Source organism: Glycine soja, chromosome 17 (assembly GCF_004193775.1).
Source record: "Glycine soja cultivar W05 chromosome 17, ASM419377v2, whole genome shotgun sequence".
Lineage (NCBI taxonomy): Eukaryota > Viridiplantae > Streptophyta > Magnoliopsida > Fabales > Fabaceae > Glycine > Glycine soja.
The window spans coordinates 18,096,233-18,120,075 of NC_041018.1; the positions used below are offsets into that span (position 1 = coordinate 18,096,233).

The 23,843-nt window shown below is 37.4% G+C and overlaps 1 pseudogene; it reads left to right on the forward strand.

Moving 5' to 3' along the window:
• Window positions 1–192: 192 nt before the first annotated feature.
• LOC114391516 overlaps window positions 193–23,843 on the forward strand; it is a 35,539-nt pseudogene continuing 11,888 nt past the window's right edge.

Below are 23,843 nucleotides of genomic sequence, written 5' to 3' on the forward strand. Positions count from 1 at the left end.
CATAAGGCGGAAAAAGTGTTCACTTATTATTAGCATTGATAAATGACTCCTTTGATGAAAGTATGCTTTACATAGTAAAGTTTGGAAGCACCTAACTATAATCAATAGAACTATCAAATTCTTGATATTCACCTCATTTTAACATTGTGAGTCTGCAAGTGCAGCGCTTAGGTTTGCGAGTGCAGTGGAATGATGGAGCGGCAAAGACGACGACAAGGGAAACACCATGAGTCTGCGAGTGCGGCGCTTAGGTTTGCGACGAAGAGGCATGAGGTCGAGAAGCACGTGAGCATTGTGGAGGGAAGGGAATGTCTCAGCGAAGTGCAGCACATGAGAAATGGAACACATGGAGTGCAACGCCATCATCGAGAGAGAGAAGATGAGAGTGTGTGTAGATAATAGAAATAGAAATAGAATGAGAATGAGAATAAAGATAAAAAGTAGAAGAGGGAGAGGTCAAGAAGTGGATGAGTCACACATGCCACCAACTCTTTTCACTTCACTCATTTAGATCTCCACGACGATGGAGGCGCAGGCAGAGAGAGCTAGGGTTTTTTAAAACTACGGGAGAGTGATTAAAAAGAAGAAAATAAGGACTGACAGAAAGAGTCCGTCCGTATTCCTCAATCTCGCATTCTACATCGGTTCTACGAGAACCGATGTCGTAATGCATTTTCAAATATGGTCTTCTCAAGATCGTCTTTAAAATTTTTCAGTTATTTACAAAAATGTCACCGCTTTACTTACGACATCGATTTCTATACAACCGTCGTAAAACGTGCGTCGTAAAATGCAACTTTTCTAGTAGTGTTACAACTTCTATATAAATCTAAAAGAGTGTGACAAAGAAAGATAAATAGCTCACTGAAAAACACCATCCTTTCTTTAATTTCTTTGTAAGCCATAGCTGCAACCAATTGCAATAAGGGTTTCGCCGACAGTTAGATGTTGTTGAAGCCCGAAGATGCTGGTTTCTTTGATCTCCCTCGTGCCTTGTTTAGTAAAAACTTATCACATAGGAAGTTGGTGGAATGCCATGAAAAGGGTGTTTTGGATGAAAGTTTTGGCCATCGATGGCTTATATTTATTTCTATTTTGACCCAGAAGTTCTTGCAGCTTGTGGCTAAGCCACTGGTAGGCTTTGGGAGTTTCGTTGAGAATTTTCTCAACCTTGGTGCCCTCAATGGAGGTGTTTCTGGGATCGTCCTTAACTTTTTCAGAGGTTAATTCTTATTCTTTATGTGTCAATAATGGGTTCAATTCTTCTTCGGTTACAAGAAATCTCACTTGCAACGAGAGAAAAAAAGACAAGAATATTTTGTGAGATCCAAGATACAAAATGTTTGTGTCTTTCTCTCTCGTAAAGGTGGAGAGGAAATTCAACTTGTTTTGTGTATGTATATAGTTTGCTTTGTGTTTGGAAACAAAATTTTCCAATTCCTAATTTGACCTCGATTTGTGAGAAACATCCATTTGAAGATACCAGGCATACAAAAATAGACTATTTTTTTAACTAATCTGGCTTTGTATTTAAAATTGGCTTAAGTACAAATTTTACCACTCAAATTTTATTATTATATAAATTTTATCGTTTAAATTTTATTTTTATAAATTTTATCACCCAAATTTTTAATTTTCACAAATTTTATCACTATTGACGAACAATTGATTATTTTGACTTCTGACATCAATATATTTATAACCGATGTAGAAAAATAACTTTTTACATTGGTTATAACTATAATCAATGTAAAAAGTTATTTTTTTAACACGAATTATAACTATTACTGATGTATAAAAATTTAGAAAAATAACTTTTTACATTATTTTGTTACCATGATGGTAAAGTGCACAAAAATTAAAATTTTAAATGGTAAAATTTGTCAAATGTTGAAATTAAGTTGGATGATAATATTCATAAAAAAACTTGAGTCGTAAAATTCATAAAATATGAAAGTTGAGTCGTAAAATTTGTGAAAATAAAAATTGAATGATAAAATTTATAAAATAATGAAAGTTGGTGGTAAAATTTACAATTGAGCCTTTAAAATTTTTGCTTTATTAAAGAAAAAATAAAATTAAACATTTTGTTTTATTTTCACCCTTTTTATCTATAAAAAATAAAAATGAAGTAACATTATAATCAGTTGTGGATGTCACCATTTTTTTTTGGGGGGTGGGGGGGATAATTAAACAAATATTTCTTTTACCAAAACAAATTCTATACTTTTAAAAGGAGAAGAAAAAAAATTGGAAGTTCATTACTTCTCTTGCTCCTATGAAGCTTCACCCACTACTAGAAGACACGCTTTCAACATCGGTCAAGATGGGGATTCAAAGACGGTGGTTAACCGTTTTTGATTGTAACGTTGTTGAAACTAAAAATTTTCAACAACGGTTAGTAATTCACCGATGTAGAATTACATTGTTTTTGAATACGGTGCTACCCATTTGTTCGATGTAGAAACCTTAGTTTCTACAACGGCGGTAGTTGAGGCACCGATGTTGTAAGCTGGATTTTCTACATCGTTGGCGAGGTAGGCACCGATGTAGTAACCTGGATTATTTTCTACATCGGTGGTGGCTGGGGCACTGATGTTGTAACTTGGATTTTCTACATCGTTGGCAAGGTAGGCACTGATGTAGTAACCTGGATTTTCTACATCGTTGGTGAGGTAGGCACCGATGTAGTAACATGCGCTTTCTAAGTCATTTTTTAATTAATAAAAATTATTTATAATGACAAAATTATGTATATTACAAAAATTATAAAATTATCTATATTACTAACAATCAATAAATATAACAAAATAATATTAAATTAACTAAAACAGAAGAATGAGTAAAAAATATAATACTCCTTACTAGAAATTGATGAAGTGGAAAATAAACAAATCATTATAGAAATAGTACACAACTGCATTTATTTTACGGACACAATTTGACAGCATTTGACAACTTTGTTTCAGGACGAATATGCATTTGTAACCAATCTGACCAAGAACATTAAATCATGCCACTAATTTGTTGTAAACTGTTATCCTACTTAATGTCTGTGAAATCGAATATGGAGCAATGATCACAATTCAAATTTTAATAAATACATTAAAAAATTCACAGAAAAACCAAACTTCTATCTTACCTCTCATTTCCGAAAGATAACACCAAAAGTCCAACCAATGACTTCAACTTGAGGGATTTTTTCTTGCTGTTCTGGTGTGAAGTTGTCCTTTTGTTTCTTCAAGCAACCCTAAATCAATGAAATGAAATAGTATTGAGGTATGTTTTATACAAGTTCTCCCATCTTGTCATCAGCCACAAAACACAGTACCACTAAATGGGCAAAAACTTGAATATAAATTTAATGAACAAAATTAATAATTGCACAAACATTTAGTGTTGTGGACATAACCTCACTAGCTTCTCCCTTGTCACTGGCTTCTCTCTATGGGGAATAATTAATAAAAATTTTAAAATTGTATCAGGACAAAGCACTATAGACATGTACCTTATGCAATCATTTCTACCCTATTATTGGAGGGCAATGGAGGTAAATATTGAGTATGTTATAGTTATATTGCTGGAGGTTTCATCAAATTTGTCCTAATACTCCTTACTGTGACAGTGCTATGGGAAAAATGGTAACATAAACTTTGGTTTAACACTACAACACAATCATTTCAATTGAAAATATCAAAGTGCCATCATATCTCAGACCGTACTTGAGTATGTATCCCAAAAGTTGGTAAAAAAAATTCAAAATTAACTAAATTGGCATATTATATGCATATCGTTGTTAGACATGCATTTGACACTATACTTTGCCAATTTGAGTATTTGGCTTTCATAGATCTAGACATAATTTCACAACTTCAAAATCGGCATTTAATAAATAAAAGATTAAAAAAATTTAAAATAGGTAAACCTCGATAATCTTTGGGGTGGAGCATTCCCCGGTAACGGTGAGTTGGGTGATTTCATAGCGAGAAGCCATGCAAGTAATCATTAAGCTTCCATCTTGGCCATTTTCCTCCTCCAAAACAGGATCAATGACAAGGTTATTATTAAAACATGACTACAATCATTAGAAAATAATAATGAGATTCTCAGCAGCAATCACATCATGAAGGAACAATTTATGGGATAGTCATAATAGGTAAAAGGTCATTAGTCTTCATCATGATGATCTCATTTTATCATAATGAGTTTTATGAAGAGGAACCTGGCATTAACAAGCCCAGAAGATCATCCAATAAAAATAGCACACAAACTCATGCAATTATGCCAAAGAATTTGGTATCCACTGAAAAGTAGTTGGAAAAATAAAAATTTGTTTAAAAACATATTTCTAGGTTAAAGAAGACAAAACACACATATATGAAAATATAATTTAATAATAGTGCATGAAATGTGTGATGTGGGTACCAGGTCAGAAATCTTTAGAGAAAAGGAAATTAGATGATTTTATAGTAAATCAAAATTTCATAATAAACTTAAAATGGTAGAAACAAATTATGCATCCTACAAAGCAAGTACATATTTAGTGACATTAGAGTGCAAATGTGAGCAAGATTCATACCACAGAAACTGAGGCAACAAGATCATACATCATTATTCCCGCATCTGCAAGGGCAAGGCTAGCACATGATATGACAATTGGGAGATCACCTGCAACACACTCACTAATATTATCACTTGCTATAAACTTACGATTTTGCCAAAAGGTTTCGATTAAATGGGATCATTCATCATTACTTCTTCCATTATAAAATTCAAAGGAATAATACAACATCTCAAACAAATCCATTACAAACCAGACTACCATAAATGTCCACATCTTAATATCTACATTTAAGGTGTCCATAAAAACTGCTAAATTATAGAAAATTGACATGACATTCATTTAAATAAATCATATGTTCGATCTTTTTGACTTTGTGTACTTGGAAGCCTTTATCAAAGAATACATGAATTATACTAATCGCTGTAGTAATTGACCATAAGAACATGGAAGCATTTCTCATCATAAGCAGCAAGGCCCCATACAACAGAAGCTACAGTTGACTTCTCTTACCTAAATCTACAAAAGTAATTGAACTTAAAGAAACAACTTTTATTAATCTCTAACAAGTTGTTGGCACCCCTAAAAGTGTGGCAATAATCCCCACTGAAGCACCTGGCAGTGTGGCCTTGACCACAAAGTTTGCCCATGATATTCAAAGCCGGGGCAGGTGATGTTCATTCATATGCATGGTTTGGAAAATGAAATTCACCTAGTCAGGAAACAATATCCAATCTTTAGCAAGAAAAAAAAACATATTTTAACAGTTTTTCCTGAAAATGTTGCAAACATAGTGGAAGGACAGAAAGTCAAATTAGACAACATATTTCACTGTCCCTCCTCCCACTTTCCCAAGATATCTCTCTCTGGTGTACATATACCTGATAATAAATATATTGATGAAAAGAAGAAACTAAATGAAGACCTTAATCTATGCCATGTTGAAGACAATGGAGGTATGATTCACTAAAACTAGATGATTTCATAGTTTTCTCTAGGTCTTTCGTACATTACAAATGAAGTTTGTGATGTAAATGTCTAATATATAGCTTGAGATGTTTACATTTTATCTTATCAGAAGGCATGAACTGGTAAATAAGCAAAAATGAGAAAAATTTTACTTACCTCACAGAACTAATATGCCCTTATGTAAAGGTTAGAGGGGAAACAATTTCTATTCTAAATCCATAAAGATTTATGGCGGTAGAGGAGAGGCTCATTGATATTGCTACCAAACTCCCCTTGACCTCATTTAAAAACCACATTTATTTCATCCAATCAATCAATCAATCTTTTTTATTTTCCAATGAAATCCCTAATCACCATCAAACAGAAAGGTACCTTAAACCTAGACACTATAGGGGAGTTTTGGACACCAAAAACAAATTTGTTGGAACTTGGGGATTTTTATTTTAAAAGATGGGCAAGAACTTTATTTTTAACTATTTTTCTATATATATATATATATATATATATATATATATATATTATACTCTACATTTTTTTTATTTTTTGGAGTCAAAATTAGGCGCTAAGAATAACTAATATACTATATGAAATTTAATGTCATTTATTAAGAAAACACAATACAATAACATATGAGAGAACATAGTACTTGGACAAGTTATTACCTCCTTGACTAAAGAACTCAAATCGCTTTCCAGAAGATATATTTTTTGTTCTAAACTCTTCTGCGGAACAATGTATATTAAGATTTAGTTACCAATAAAAAAAATCAAAACATGAGAGGGAGGGGAGGGGGGGACAACTAAGGTTAAATACAAAGAGAGAATGTAGTACATAATAAAATGAAGCAAGTTTTACCCCTTTCAGGCTCAAAACTGCCTTTTCATTCAGCAACTAATTGGTTCTTTCCACCAATGTAGCCTGCATATCACATGATGTATTTGAAAATATTAAATATCTTGATAAATCATTTCTCAAACTCAATGCTCCTACATCTTTTAAAAGGGTAAAAAACATATTAGCATGTTCACCTCTTTTTGAAGTAAGGAATTATTCTCACTCTGCAATTGTGCAATTCTTGTTTCAAGTCCAACATGCAGATAATCAAATTAAATGTAAGTCAATAGATAAACATATGAAAATAATTGATAGAACACTGAAAACTAAAAGGAAAACAAATATATATTAATATTGTAAAATGAACAAAGAGATTGTAAAAACAAGAAGATAACAACCAGAACCTACGGCTCCTCTAAGAGATCTCTTAAAATTTTCTTTCTCTAAAACTGCCTCCCCTTACTAATAAGCCTCCTCCCTATATACATGTAGCCTCCTCCCTATGTAACAAAAACATGACACATCAACTTCCTAATTAATTTTCTCTCTCACCCATATGGCTTGGATCCCACAGTGTTCTGAGGTCTTCAATCAATGGAGTTAGATAGACGTCAATATGATTACCTAGTTGTCTTGGTCCCGCTATCATCATGCAAACCATTATGTACTTTTGCTTCATGCACAACCAAGGAGGAATGTTGTAAATCATTAGCAAAATAGGCCATGAACTGTGATTGTTGGTTAAGTTACCAAATGGATTCATTCCATCCGAGACAAGAGCAAGCCTTAGATTTCCTGGCTCATTCCCAAAATCAGGATACAAAGAATCGAATGCCTTCCATTGCGGGCTATTAGCGGGATGTTGTAGCAATCTATCAGTTTTTCGACCTTCAGCATGCCACATAAACTATTTTGCATCATGTCCATTATAAAAAAATCGCTTGAAATGTGGTATTATTAGAAGATACCAACAAACCTTTGCTGGAAGACTATTCTCTACAGTTACAACATCACTTGTTTCATGGTTGTTGACCTTGTAGCGGGATAAACCACATGTTGGGCATGTGCGCATTTCTACAAACTCATTTCTATTCAATATGCAATCATTTGGACATGCATGGGTTTTTTGGTACTTCATTCCCACTAGACACAAGATCTTCTTGGCCTCGTATTGACTCTTGGGCAATGTGTTATTTTCAGGAAGCAATTTCTTCAATAGCAGAAGCAATTCAGTAAACCTCTTGTCACTCCATCCAAACACTATTAGAAAATACACTTTCAACATCGGTTATTTAGATTATTCTACATCGGTTCTAAAACTGATGTTGAAAGTGCCGATGTTGAATGTATCAATGTTAACATCGGTTTTGTAAAATCGATGTTAACATATATATGACATCATCGGTTCTCTAAATACTCGATGTTAAACATAATGAACAACACCAAAAAAAGTGTACGCATGATGAACGTTGACATCGATTTTGCTGTAAAACCGATGTTAATATGTTATATTAACATCGGTTTCCTAGAAAAACCGATGTTAATGTAATATATTAACATCGGTTTCTTACGATAACCGATGTTAATATATTCCACTAACATTAGTTTTTCTAGAAAACCGATGTCAACGTTGATGATGCATACACTTATCCGGTGTAGTTCTTTGTGTATAACATCGGTTATGTGTAGATAACCGATGTTAATATACAAATGTTCACATCGGTTATTTATAAATAACCGATGTTAGTATACAGGCGTTGACATCGGTTATCTATAGCTGACCGATGTTAAAATACAAACGCTGACATCGGTTATACACAAATAACCGATGTTAATATACAAACGTTAACATCGGTTTTCTATTAGAACCGATGTTAAGGTTCATGTCGACATCGGTTTTTGTAAAAAACCGATGTTGTTTATCTTATTAACATCGGTTTTTGTTAATAACCGATGTTGTTTTCAAGTATTTTTTTTATATATACTTTCTATTTTTACAGTAAACCCAAAATTGTACATGTCAAATGCAATTTCAAGCCCAATTCACAGCAAATAAACATTTTATTATGCTTTCAAGCAGTTTTAATGATAATAAACATCAAATAATTGATTTATCATAAAGAACGATCATCAAATGAATTCAATGTTCATATTACATAGAAAATGTCAAAAATGTTAAACCAAAGTAAACTAAAGCTAAAGATAATATCCCTAAATCCTAAGCCTGATCTCTAACTCGGAGATAAAACTGTGCCCACTGGATCCGCAATGCCTTTAATCTCTCTGGCTCCAATGGTCTAGGATTGTTAAAATACTGCATGATGAAATAAATCATAATAAGTTAATAATGTAATACAAATTATAAATAAATCGATTTTGTTTGAAATAAACTTACTGCTTCCCAATTATTCCTAAAAGTTCCTAAAATGATGGTGGACATCCAGTGCATCACATAGTAGCCACACTCAGTGCTTCCTTTTTGTCTATTACACTAAATACATAATGAAATTTGGATATTAATTAAACAACTAGTGTACAGACACAAAGAAATATATATAAGTGGAAGTTTTATGTAAATGATGTACCTTGACGACAATCCACCTAGCAGAAGCCTTTGATTTAGGCTGTGGAGCATCATCAAGACCTTTTAAAGCACTGTTCTAGATGAGTAACAATTAAAAACTGGTGTTGTACGTCGAGGTATTACAATGCAAATGTATTGAAAAGAACACTAACCTTTTAATAATCCCCTTAAGGTAGTTGTCTGGTCTGTTATGCTATGAACAAAACTAGACAACTAGGTGTTCCTTGGGCAGGAAGGATGACCACCATCTGCCAGTGTCCGCTGCAGTGGAACCTAAAATGGGTTAGTACATTAGTAAACATTAATTAAATTTATTTATTTTGTGACTTACCCATTCAGGTAGGCTCCAAGATAGACATCGCGTTGTGAACTATGCATCCAACTCTTTATGTAACTTTCAGACTCAAACTGCGATTGCCCAGACCTCTGAATGGACTGTGGCTCGAGGAATCCATAGATATCAGAATTCCCCACTCGCATACATATTTCAGTGAGATGTCTGTTTATGTTAAGTCAAAGTTAAATATTTATGAATTGAAAGCAATAACTTAGGTAATTAAAAGTAATATAAAATGACTTACAAAATCCACAATTGTAACACTGATATGCTGAGACATTGACCACCGTGTGCGATTTCGGAGAGGTCTTCGTGCTTTATGTAGAGGGGGAAATTTGGATTAAAGACCCTGAACACGGTGGCATCCCATCTAACCTAATAAGGCCTCAAGAAAAGCTCTGGGATGGTCAATGTCATCAGATAAAGCGGATCATCGACCTCCGGATCGGGCTTCGAAGGTGGTTTTGCCGGAGACACAACTACCTGTTCTTGAAACAAAGTTAAATAGCCTAATTTGAGGCACGCTTAATGAATTAATTTAAAAAGAAGAAACATATAGTAAGGACAATAAGTACCTGCTGTGATAAAGACTTGACCAGATATTTCGGCCAAGCAAGGAAGGTGTAAAGTGTCTGTCCCACTAAGGAAACCTCATCAGTGGGTACAGGAACTGGAGCATCTGCATTTGTAACCTCCTCCACACTCACCTTTACTTGGCCAGACAACAAAGGAGTGTTATGAACAACAGTTGATCCCTCATAAACTCTTCCATGGCAACCAGGCGGGCAAGATCTGCTTCTATGTACAAGCCACACCTGTCAGAGTCACCCGTCTTAGGATCGTTTCCTGAGGGATCAACACAACTCCCCTTTGTGCTCACTCGAGGACCAGAGGGACCAACCAGAGGCTCAGGAGGCACTGCAAGTCCCTAAGATTGCATCTGCGACTGAAGCTGGGACTGCATGTGGCTGAAGGATGCCATGACCTGCCTCGTCACTTTCTCTGTGATGGACTCCTCTAGCTGGTCCCTGATTTGCTGGGTTAGCTGCTGCAATTCGTCAGGAGGCAGGGAGGAAGCGCTGCGGGACGTCCGTGGAGCCGATCCAAAGTATTTCTTGATGGTGACACCGGCTCCAGCAGCACGGACACGTCTAGGGTGCTCTGGACGTCCAATAGCAGCGGCCAGAACATCCTGACGTTCATGGGGGATGAAGGATCCCTGTGTGGCCTGCTCCTCAAAGGAATCCTGCACAGAAAACACACAGTGGTACATGGCATTCAAAAAATATTGAAATATAATTGTAATGGTTAGTTGAAAATGACTTACAATCTTCTTAGCGATTTCCTTTGCAGCCTCAGTCGTCGTCTCCCCTGTTTTCTTCGTGCGGGCCATCTTCCACTTCACGTGGCATTTTACCGGGGATGGAGGGTCAATGACGCCATCAACGCTTCCTGATTGTGCAGCTTCCTCCAACTTCTTCTTCGTCTTCTCAGCAAAGAGCTTCTACTCCAAATAATCATAACCCCCACGAGACAAAACGTGGGGGGGTAGTATTCTGCTTCTGGATGGCCTGTGCCTTCTTGCGCACATCCTGAAAAAATTAAACAATAATGTTTGAAATTGGTAGAATGAAGTATAACAACATCATGTTTTTTCAAAAACAACTTAAATGGCAAGGAACATACCTCCCAAGAAGGGTCTCTGCAAGTCTGGCAAAACTGGGCCCACTTTTCCTTGCTGATGCCGTATTTCTCACAGACAGTGTCCTCGACACCGTCCTGATCGGCTGTAAGGGCCCATTTCCTCGTGAGGTCTGATTTAAACTGCCTCCATCTCTCCCCCACGGTCTACAGTAACTTCCTTTTCGTCCTACTGTCAGAAGCCTCTAGGATATCAAATGCCGCCTGACAACATCAAATAAAGTTTATTTGTTACAATAATGTATTTTTTGGCTATTAATTAAACAAAATCAAATAAGAAAAGAAAAATACATGAATATCCTCCCAAATTAGGTCCTTCTGAGCAGTAGGGACCTCCTTCCAATTCTCGTAGGTGACGTCCACCTTATCACGCACCACAATCCCCAAATATGTTCATAATTTCTTCCTGTGGGGACCGTCGGCCTTCCCGATAGCAGGATCAACATGCACCACTGGTCTCTCAGCACCAGGTGGTCTAGTGGACAATGATCGTAGACGTGAGGCTTTGCGTGTCCGCTTCACGGTAGACGGCGAAGCCGATGCGTCCGAAGAAGGAGGAGGAGGAGGAGGAGGAGAATGAGGAGGAGGAGGAGGAGGAGTAGTAGTGGAGGCAGGTGGAGAACCCATACAGCTCATGTTTGTCGCCAGTTTCATCATCCACCACCCTTTTCTTCTCTGCCTTCTCACGTTTGTTTCTGTTAAACCCATATTTATGCCTTCTTCCCTTCATGTCTTGTTTTATCACAACTTTAGCCGAATTTCCTATCTTTAGCACAGTTGAATCTCCTGTCTTATTCTCCAAATACACACTTTGATGGCCTGTATCTCTTTTCTTTGTATGTTCTAGTGGTTCAGCTTCAGAATGCATAGAGCAATCTGAATTTTCTAGTGATCACCAAAGGCTTCTGCATCAGCATTGACACTCTCTACCCTCTTTGGTTTATGCTTCTGTGTTGCATTCCGTGCTTCCTCCTTATAATTCTCAGATTTAGTGGAGGTCTTACTAGAAGAATCAGCACTAATCCGTGCATATTCCTCCTCTACCAGCTCAATATCTTTCGTTTCACCTTTGCTTTTGTAAACTACATTGTAATTTATAAAACAGAAGTTGAAAGGAAAGATATTGAGCTGGTAGACGAGGAAGAAGCACAGATTGGTGCTGATCGTTCTAGTGCAACCTCTAATAAATCTGAGATTTATAAGGAGGAAGCACAGAATGCAGCACAAAAGCATAAACCAAAGAGGGTGGAGAGTGTCAATACTGATGCAGAAGCCTTTGGTGATCACTGGAAAATTCAGATTGCTTTATGCATTCTGAAGCTGAAGCACTAGAACATACGAAGAAAAGAGATACAGGCCATCAAAGTGTGTCATTGGAGAAAAAGACAGGAGATTCAACTGTGCTGAAGATAGGAAATTCGGCTAAAGTTGTGATAAAACAAGACATGAAGGGAAGAAAGCATAAATATGGGTTTAACAACAATAAACATGAGAAGACAGAGAAGAAAAAGGTGGTGGATGATGAAACTGGTGACAAACATGAGCTGTATGGAGTCCTAAGGATACCATCTAAAAGAAAATACCGATGCCTCAATCAGAGAAAAATGTAGCTGTCACTTACATGCTTTGGTGACCTCTATCTGCAGAAAATTACATTAGACGATGTTAATCAATTCTCCTTCATCATGATCATTTCGATTAGTATGAACGTCGTCAGCTTCTTCTTCTTCGACAACGTTAGGAGTGATCTGAGCAGTCAAAGGACTAACATAGGTGTCCATGTATGAATCATCATCTTCTACATTAACACCAACTGTTTTGCCCTGCAGAACCACGCACCACCTTTCGTCACAAGGTTCTTGCATGTAAAATACTTGTCTAGCTTGTTCTGCCATGATGAAAGGGTCATTGTGGTAACCAAGTTTCTTTAGGTCTACCAACGTAAATCCTATATCATTGGTGCGCACACCGGTGTTGCTGTCAACCCATTTACATTTGAAAACACATACCGTAAATTTCACATGGTTAAGCTCCCAAATTTCATCAATGAACCCAAAGTAAGGGATGTAAGCTACATAGGGATTGGTGTCATTGACACTTGAAAAGGGTTGAGATTCAGCGCTTAGGGTGACCCCGCTGTTCTACATTGTACTTTTGTCATCTTGTGCTTTTGTGTAAAATGAATACCTGTTTATGTCGTATCCTTGCCAGGTTATAACATTTCTTTTAGGCCCATCTGCTAGATTTCTTAATGTTTCTGAAGCATTCTCATCTGCAAAGATTGTATCTTTAAACCAATCACAGAAAGTCTTGTTATGCTTTTTCAACACCCAATTCTTTGACATTTTCGGATTATTCTGTTTGACTAAAGCTTCATGCGTAACTATGTATGGCAAAACTTCATTACTGTTGTTCAAGACATACAAGTGAGCTTGTAACAAATCTTCTACACTTGGAGTGATCACATGCAGTCCTCTTGAACCCTTACCACCCACTCTGTCATCATGCCGAGACTCAGGAAGCCCAACAGGTTTAGCCTTCTCTAAGTATTCTGAACAAAATTCAATGGCTTCTTCTGCAATGTACCTCTCAACAATAGATGCTTTTGGACGATATAGATTCTTTGTATACCCTTTTAAGATCTTCATGTATCGCTCAACCGGGTACATCCACCGTAGATAAACAGGACCACAACATTTGATTTCTCTGACCAGATGCACAATCAAGTGAATCATGATGTCAAAGAAAGCAGGGGGAAAATACATCTCCAACTGGCACAATATAATTGCGGCCTTATTTTCCAACTCATCAAACTTGACTGGATCAATGACTTTGCTACATATAGCATGGAAGAAAAAGCACAGGCGAGTTATCGCTAACCTGACTTTGTTTGGCAAGATGTCTCGTATAGCCACGGCTAACAATTATTGCATGAGCACGTGACAATCGTGAGACTTTAACCCTACAAGCTTAAGCTTCTTCAACTGCACAAGGCTCTTAATATTTGAAGAGTATCCTTATGGAACCTTCACCCGACGAAGACACTGACAAAAACTTATCTTCTCCTTCTTGGACAAAGTATGGCAGGCTGGGGGCAAGTAAATTTTCTTCCCATCAAACCTTGGATGCAACTGTGATCATATACCCATATTAGCTAGATCTTGACGGGTATTCAAGTCATCCTTCGTCTTGCCTTGAATGTTAAGGAGCGTCCCAATCACACTGTCACAAACATTTTTCTCCACATGCATAACATCAATACAATGTCTAACGTCAAGATCACACCAGTACGGAAGACAAAAAAAAATGGACCTCTTCTTCCATTTGCAACTCTGACTTTTATCCTTCTTTTGGGTCTTCCCAAATACAGTATTCAGGTGTTGAACCTGTTGATATACCTGCTCACCAGTCAACGGTATCAGCGCAATATCATGCTCTTGACTTCCATTAAAAGCTTTTTTCAGTCGTCTGTAAGGATGATTGGGTGTTAGAAAGCGACGATGCCTACTGTAGACTGTTTTTCTCCCATGTTTAAGTTGTATGTAACTTGTGTTTTCTTCACAGATGGGGCATGCATGATGACCCTTAACACTGTAACCGCTGAGATTCCCATATGCTGGAAAGTCATTAATGGTACAAAAAAGCATTGCACGCATTTCAAAGGTCTCCTTGCGAAACACATCAAACACTACAACCCCCTCGTCCCACAACTTTCTCAGATCTTCAACCAACGGACTTAGATAAACATCAATGTCATTTCCTGGCTGTCTTGGGCCCGATATCATCATAGACAACATCATGTATTTTTGCTTCATGCACAACCAAGGAGGCAAATTGTAAATTACTAGCAAAACTGGCCATGAACTGTGTTGAGTGCTTAAGGTGCCATATGGATTCATTCCATCACTGGCTAGTCCAAGTCTAAGATTTCTTGGCTCATTCCCGAAATCTAGATACAAACCATCAATCTTCTTCCCCTGGGAGCAATCAGTCGGATGACGGACCATTCCATCAGAAATCCTTCCATTTGCATGCCATGTAAGGTCTTTTGCGTCATCCTCATTAGAAAAAAGACGCTTAAACCTTGGAATGATTGGAAGATACCACAAAACCTTCGCTGTGGGGCCCTTGTTGGAGTTTTCATCAGAACTACTTTTTTCTTCATCCTTCACTTTGTACCGTGAAGTCCCATAGATAGGGCATTTGGACATTTCTTGGAATTCATGCCTGTACAGTATGCAATCATTGGGGCAAGCGTGAATCTTCTAATACTCCATACCCATCGGACACAATATCTTTTTCGCCTTATAGTAACTTTTAGGTAATGTGTTGTCCTCTGGAAGCAGATTGTGCACTACCTCAAGCAGTGAGGTGAAACTTTTGTCACTCCACCCATACCTGGCCTTAACATTAACCAGACTTAACACAGCAGACAACAGGGTTAAGGAATTCTTGCACCCTGCATACAAAGGCTTCTTAGAATCACTCTGCAATCCTTCATACACAGGGGTGTGTGCTTGCTAGAAATACTCTTGTCCAAGGTCACGAATCATGTCCTCTAACCGATCTCCCATTTCTACATCAAACGGTTCAGATTGGGACCCACTCTGCATGTCTGTGACTTCACGATGCCATATCCACGTCGTGTAATTCTTCTTAATCCCATCACACAATAGATGGTCCCGTATGTCATCGAGTAATTGTCGTCTTCCATTCAAACAGTTGATGCAAGGACAAAAATATTTTCCTTCTTCATTCGGTCGACCTCTTTCTGAAGCAAATTGCAAGAACTGTTCAACGCCATCCTTATATTCTGGGCTCATGCGACTTTCATTCATCCAACTTCGATCCATCTAAGCAATTCCATGCTTGGAAATCTCACTTTTTTATTTATAGGTATGGCCCTATCCCATTTAGGAAAATTGTCTTTTATGTTAGCTTCAAATGTCAGGGTTGCCATTATTTACAAAAATTTGACTAAATTTCGGCAGCATTTCGCATTGGTCTCCAAGTACACGACATGACATCGGTGAAATGAATTTCCCAATAATCAAGTATGCACTCAGAGAACAACTTGAAATTCATTGAACCAAAATTTAATCAAATTAATGAAAATAATAATAACCTTCACGAATGAATCTAACATAAAAATACCAGTCTCCCCAAACTGTCCAAACGGACAATTTAAGACTCAATACAATGACTAATGCAAACTGTCTGCAAGAGTCATTGCATTCAGTCTCAAACGGGAATCTAAGGTTCACTCACCATGAACAACAATTGTTTATATAGCAAATTACACTGATCACATACAACAACATGCAAAAGGTAAAATTCAATTACAGACAAATATAGACATCAGCAGTTGTTTATGTAACTAATTTCAAATGCTGGGTTTCAAGGGTGCTTATGCTTTATTATTGTAGTTGGGTATATGTGTGTGAGTGTGTATCATGAGGGTCTGTGGGTATGAAATCCTCACCTTATGACTGCCCTTGAGCTTCCTCTGAGTGATTGGGAGGACAAATGGATTGATGTGTACTTCAACATAAGTTCAAAGTTGCTAGGCATTTGCAATGCATTTAGCTCTGAGCTTTCACGTCTGAACCAGGGAAAATATATACTGTGCACTGCATAATTTAGACTATTTTTTTTTTGCTCAGCGAAAATAGATAATATATGTGCGAGAGCCAAATTAAGGGCAGGAAGATGAAGACAATCTCTGGACATTGTGTTCCGGTAAAAGACATATCAGTTTCGAAAGCAGCTCAAATTCTCACAAAGTTTGTCTCTGCTGACAATGGTACTTATGATGTCATCAATGCATATCTCCACCGAGCTTCTGCATCTTTCAACGAGCTCAACCACCTCCACAAGGAGCTTGGATCATGTGACTCTCATAACAAGCACAAAACGCACAGAACAGAGAATGGCAATGACAGTGGGAAGGTAGTGGGAAATTCTGTTCAAAGTGTTGATATTAACAAGGAGTTGAGCCTTCGGCATGTGAAATTTGATCAGTTCAAAAGGCAACAAAGTGGCAGTGGGAATGCTAATGGTGAAAATTTTAGTCAACAACAAGAAGAAGAAAATGTGGATGGGGGTGAAATGCATAAGAAGAAGAAAAAGAAGAAGCAGGAAGTTGAGTCCTTGCATGACATACATAGCACCGTTAAATTTGGAGTGAGGGAAGCTGATGGAAAGCATGTTAGTTCTAGGAACCCTACAATTGAGGAATGTAGTTCTATGTTAGATAATCTTGTGGGCTCACTAGATCTTCATAAGGTTAATAATTCTGTCAAAGGAAAGGTTTTGATGGGCTCTAGATTTTAGAAGGTTGCTGATGGAAAGCATGTTAGTTCTTGGTTGGGGTTTGGCCGACAGCAAGAAACCCTTTTTGTGGATCATTAGGCCTGACCTTGTCATTGGAGGTTCAGTGATTTTGTCATCTGAGTTTGTGAATGAAACTAAAGATAGAAGCCTAATAGGAAGTTGGTGTCCACAGGAGCAAGTGCTGAACCATTCTTGGTGGATTCTTCACTCATTGTGGATGGAACACAACCACTGAAAGTGTTTGTGCTGGAGTACCAATGCTGTGTTGGCCATTGTTTGTAGATCAGCCAACAAACTACAGATATATCTGCAATGAATGGGAAATTGGGATTGAAATTGATTCCAATGTGAAGAGAGAAGAGGTGGAGAAGCTGGTGAATGACTTGATGGCGGGAGAGAAAGGAAAGAAAATGAGACAAAAGATCGTGGAGTTGAAGATGAAGGCAGAGGAAGGAAAATAGTATCAGACTATTATCAACTAGTAGCTACCACATTATGTAAGTGTAAGTAAAAATTTCTACATTTGATAGATATGAACATAATGAGTATCAGGCTATTTCCTAACAATTGTTGACTATTGATTAACCATTGACATCAAATGTTGCTTTTGCTAGGAATCGTTGACATTTTAACAACACATCATGGTGATGCACTGATCTGCTATTTCTTTAAGTTCTAATGTAACTTTTTTCTCTTTGCGTGTCATGGTTTTAACAGGAAGATATAGCCGTGATATTTAGCAAGGCTGACAAGAACAATTCTGGAAAATTAGATCTTAAAGAATTAAAAGAAGTTGTTGGTGACATTATTGAGAGGTATCCACAAGTGGATTTATTTAAAGAAGAACCAAATGAAAGACATGGCCAGCTTGCTAAAGAAATCTCAAGAAAGCAATATTATAGTGGAGATTGAATACTTTAAAGAAGCCCTTTCCAAAGTAGACTCTCAGATGAAAAATCTTCCTGCAACAGCTCAGGTACATGTATAACATATACCACTTAAGGGTACTGGTTAAGAAATTGAAAGATGGAAATTTATTGAAAATTATAGGAAAATGCATTTTTGTGCATTCGAATAAAATACATTTCCCTTTTACTTCTTTATCCAGTGCTCTTACTTATAAGTTGAAACTTTTCCTACTTATAAACTAGGGTTATGTTACGTATGCTTTGGTCCTTTCAACTTTGAATCATTATAGGTAGCTGCACAACAAGGAGTCTATCTTGCAAACTGTTTCAACCGCATGGAGGAGTGTGAGAAGTATCCAGAAGGCCCTCTCAGGTTCAGGGGAGTTGGACGCCATCAGTTCTGTCCCTTCAGGTATATGAGAAGTAATTGGTTGTGTGTGTGTGTGTGTGTGGCTGTCTGTGTGTGTCTGTGTGTGTGTATATGTGGGTGTGGTTGTGTGTGTGTTTTTGTGTGTGTGGTTGTGTGTGTGTGTGTATGTGTGTATGTGGGTGTGGGTGTGTGTGTGTGGCTATGTGTGTGTGTGTGTGTGTGGCTGTGTGTCGCTGTGTGTGTGTGTGTGTGTGGTTGTGTGTGTCTATGTTGGTGTGTGTGGGTGGGTGGATGTCTGTGTCTGTGTGTTTGTGTGTGTGTGTGTGTGTGTATGTGGGTGTGTGTGTGTGTGTGTGTGTGGCTGTGTGAGGCTGTGTGTGTGTGTGTGTGTGTCAACAGCACAAGCTGGATTTCAAAGATAGCTTTAGGGGAGGACTATTGACAGATAGTCATTTGATCTTAGATAAGTTAGTCAAACAAATACAACAATTTATCTACCAAACAAATACAGCAGTATATGTGTATATAAATGCTAGGACAAATGTCAAAATAGTAGTCTATCATAATACATATAAAGATAGTAGACCGTGCATACGTACCTAGAGTTGCTATAATCAAAGAGCTTCCATAGCAACACCAATTGGCAGTAGTAAATGATAACCCTAAAAAAACCAATACATAAATTGGCCACAGTGTATTTAAAGCCTTTTAAAGCCTATTATCTACATTTAAATTAAAATACAACATCCATAATCAACTTAAACCAACAGAAAAAGAAAATTTCACTGCAACAATGAACAAATTCTGGCCAATAAAACCCAAATCTGTAAACAAAAAAACTTGAATTTGAACAAAACAATCTGGCCCGCATTCTGTAACATATTTTCCCTCATTCTTCCCTCCAAATCATTCTAGGGTAAAAAAGAAATCAATAATAAAAAGAGAGGTTAAAAAAAAAACAAATTCAATCTAGGGTTTCCAAATCATTCTTCCCTCCAAACCAAACACCCGCATTCTTTCCTCCCAAGAAAGCGGGTTCACCCTTTCTCCATTCATCAACCGCATTTCTTCAACTTCAAGGTCATTCTTCCTCTTCCTTTTTTTTTCTTCTTCAAGCTAAAACCAGAGGGATCAAATTTATGCCGTGTTTATTCCTTGCAATTTTATTTTTTTTCCATTTCCGTCACTCAGTCATTGTAGATTTGTTTTCTTTTTCATTTATTGTTATTAAAATAGCTTAATGACATCACGTGATTGTTGTTTTTATATTTTTTTTTAGGTTTATGTCTCATTGGATGATTGATCCAAGGGAGAAGGTGCTTGACATTGGGTCATCCTGCAGAATTACTTAATGAACCTCCAAGTTACTTGGGCCATTCCCCCTCCAATAATAAAAATGCAATGGGATGTAATTGGCAGGTATACTCCCGTGGAAGTTGGTCCCATAGGAGACATCAAAGGCATGGAAGTTTGGAAGGAAGCCATATGCAACCAAATACCATACAACAGAGCAGCAGCAGAAATAATTCTAGAAGTGAAACAAGAGATATCAACACAGACTTAGAACAAGAGGCAAATGAAGATTCTATTCAGACCCAGGAAGCTTTTAAAATATGGAAAATGATCCAGCAATTGGGGGTGACCACGGGAAAAAAAGATGTCCAACACAGGGAAATTCTACAAAAATTAAGCAGTATGGAAACCAGAGACAGATTGGAAGCTGAGAGGTTGGGAGCTAATGTTATGGACCCATGAATATAGCCTCATATAATGTTAGAGGTCTGGGGAATGGAGTAAAATGGGCTGCCATAAGGAGATTAATCAACAAAGAAAATATTCAAATGATATGTCTGTAGGAGACTAAGAAAGACAACATTGATAAGACATTATGTCAGGCTATATGGGGTAGTGATGAAGTTATGTGGGAGATGCAACCTGCAAACAATTCAGCTGGTGGCATTTTATGCATGTGGACTGAATAAGCTTTCAAGCTACAAAATAAGGTCATTGAAAATGGATTCATTTTCTTGGAAGGAGTATGCACCAGAGAGGCCCTGAAAATATGCATTGTGACAATATATTCTCCTTGTGATATACATAACAAGAGAATATTGTGGAATTCAGTTAGACAGCTGAAACAAGCATCCCAAGTAAGATTATGGTGTGTGCTTGGGGACTTTAATTGCATAAGGAACCCAAATGAAAGAATTGGAAAAACTGACAGGCTACTGGGAGACAATAGTACGTAGGAATTCAATGAATGGATCGAAGATATGGAGTTATTGGAGGTTCCTACTGTGGGCAGACAATACACTTGGTTTAGGCCAAATGGTGAATCTAAAAGCAGATTAGACAGGGCATTAATATCCCCTGAATGGAGGGACACTTGGCCAGAAAGTGTGCAGTTTACCTTATCAAGAAATTTTTCAGATCATTGTCCTATTCTACTTAAAGCTAACAATATGGATTGGGGTCCTAAACCTTTTAGGATATTAAATTGCTGGCTAACAGATAAGTCTTTCAGAGAAGTAGTCAATCAATGCTGGAATTTTGTCCAAGTTTCAAGATGGGGACCATATGTATTAAAAGAAAAAATCAAAAGGCTGAAATGCAAATTAAAGATATGGAACAAGGAAGAATATGGGGATAGCTTTAAAAAAGTCCAGCAATTGGAAGTGGAGCTTAATAAATTAGAGGAGGACACATTGCATAGACAGATGACTGATTTGGAAATTTCAAGAAGAAAGAAGCTGCAGGAAGATTTGTGGGTGGCTGCCCAGGCCCATGAAGCATTGCTAAGGCAGAAATCTAGATCAAGATGGTTAAAGGAAGGAGACTGCAACACTACATTTTTCTATATCAGGGTAAATGCAAATAGAAATAGAAATTGCATCAAAAAACTTCTCATTGAAGGTGTATGGACAGATGAACCTAATAAGGTGAAGGAAGAAATCAGAACCTTCTTCTCCAACAGATTTCAAGAAGCAGATTTTCAGAGACCTAAAATTGATGGCATCATATTCAAATGAGTTCATACCTCAAAAAGGAATTAGACAAGGGGATCCGCTAACACCCTTCCTGTTTAATATGGTCGTGGAAGCTTTATCTGGACTGCTAAGAAAGGCAATAGCTGAAAACATGTACAAAGGCTATCCAGTGGGATCAAAAAAGGTTGACATAAGTATTTTACAATACGCAGATGACACTATATTTTTTGGAGAAGCAACTATGGAAAATGTGAGAGCATTAAAGGCTACTTTGAGGGCTTTTGAGTTAATCTCAGGCCTAAAGATTAATTACGCTAAGAGTTGCTTTGGAGCTTTCGGGGTTTCAGATCAGTGGAGGAGTGATGTTGCTAAGTATTTAAACTGCACCCTGTTATCTATTCCTTTTACATATCTTGGCATACCTATAGGGACTAATCTAAGGCGAACACAAATGTGAAACAACATTATCCACAAATATGAGAGGAAATTGGCAAAATGGAAACAAAGATACATCTCATGGGGAGGGAGAGTGACATTAATTAAGGGTGCACTAACATCAATTCCAATTTATTTCTTGTCTTTTTTCAGATTTCCAAAAACAGTGGTGGAAAGGCTCAAAAGGATACAATGTAGATTTTTGTGGGGTGGAGGACTAGAGCAGAATAGAATTGCATGGATTAAATGGGATCAAGTATGTATGCCAAAGGAAAAAGGTGGGTTGGGGATTAAAGATATTGATACCTTTAATCTTGCCTTACTAGGCAAATGGGAATGGAATTTGATGCAAGAGAAGGGAGAAATTTGGTCCAAAGTGTTGGAGTCAAAATATGAGGGATGGAGGAGCCTATATGAAGTAGGAAGGGTAGGGCATCAATCTATGTGGTGGAAAGATTTAAAACAAACTGTTAATTCTGCACAACTTGGAGACATAGTTCACAGCAAAATGAGATGGAAAATTGTAAGAGGAGATAAGGTCAGGCTTTGGGAAGATAAATGGAATCATCAACAACAACCTTTAGTAGAGAGGTATCCTAGACTGTACCAAATATCTACACAGCAAAACCAAACCATTAGACAGATGGGGCAGCACCTACAATCAGGTTGGGAGTGGCAGCTTCTGTGGAGAAGACCGCTATTTGAAAATGAAATCGAGTCAGCAATCAATTTCCTAAAGGATATCGAAGGTATACACATTCAGCAGCAAGGATCAGATGAATGGGAATGGTTAGGTGATCAAACAAGGAATTATTCCACACGCAGCGCCTACAATCTGGTTTTGGAAGCTTCTACAGGTGGTCAGCAAGAGGAATAGTGTAAGGAATTATGGAAGATTAAAATTCCTAGCAAAATAACAGTTTTTGCTTGGTGGCTAATAAAGGACAGACTACCAACAAGGATGCATCTGCATAGGAGACAAGTGCAACTGCAGGATCTACGCTGTCCTTTTTTCAGAGAAGCTGAAGAGGAGTCATCTCATTTGTTCTTCCATTGCGTCTTCATCCAACCAATTTGGTGGGAATCGATGTCTTGGTTGAATTTACAAAGTGCCTTTCCTCTTGGGCCTAAACAAAATTTTCTACAGCATATTTTCATCCAAGCAGAAGGTTTAAGGATTAAGAGATGGAGATACTGGTGGATGGCAGTAACTTGGGCCATTTGGAAATTCAGAAACATAATTCTGTTTTCAAATGCAGAATTTGATGCTAACAGATTGTTTGATGAAGCTATTTTCTTGACCTGGACTTGGCTTAGACATTTTGAGAAACATTTCTCAACTCATCTAAACCAATGGGCAAGCAATATTAGTCAGGGTTAAAGATAAGGCTAAAGACATGGAACCAAGAGCAGTTTGGAGATACATTCAAAAAGGTCACAAAGCTGGAATCAGATTTAAATAAACTGGAGGAGAACTCAATGCATAGACAGTTAACGGAGCAAGAAAAATTGGAGAGGAAGCAGTTACAGGAATCTCTTTGGGTTGCTGCCCAAGCCCATGAATCCTTACTTAGGCAGAAATCCAGATGAAGATGGTTAAAAGAAGGCGATTGTAACACACGCTTTTTCCACCTATTGATAAATGCTAGCCGAAATAGAAATTCTATCAGGGGGTATTCATTGATGGTTCATGGATTGACGACCCACAAAAGGTGAAGGAAGAGGTGAAATCCTTTTTCTTCCATAGGTTCCAAGAACCAATTGGTCAGCGGCCCAAGATTGATGGAATCAGGTTTCAAACTGTTAATCAACAGCAGAATAACG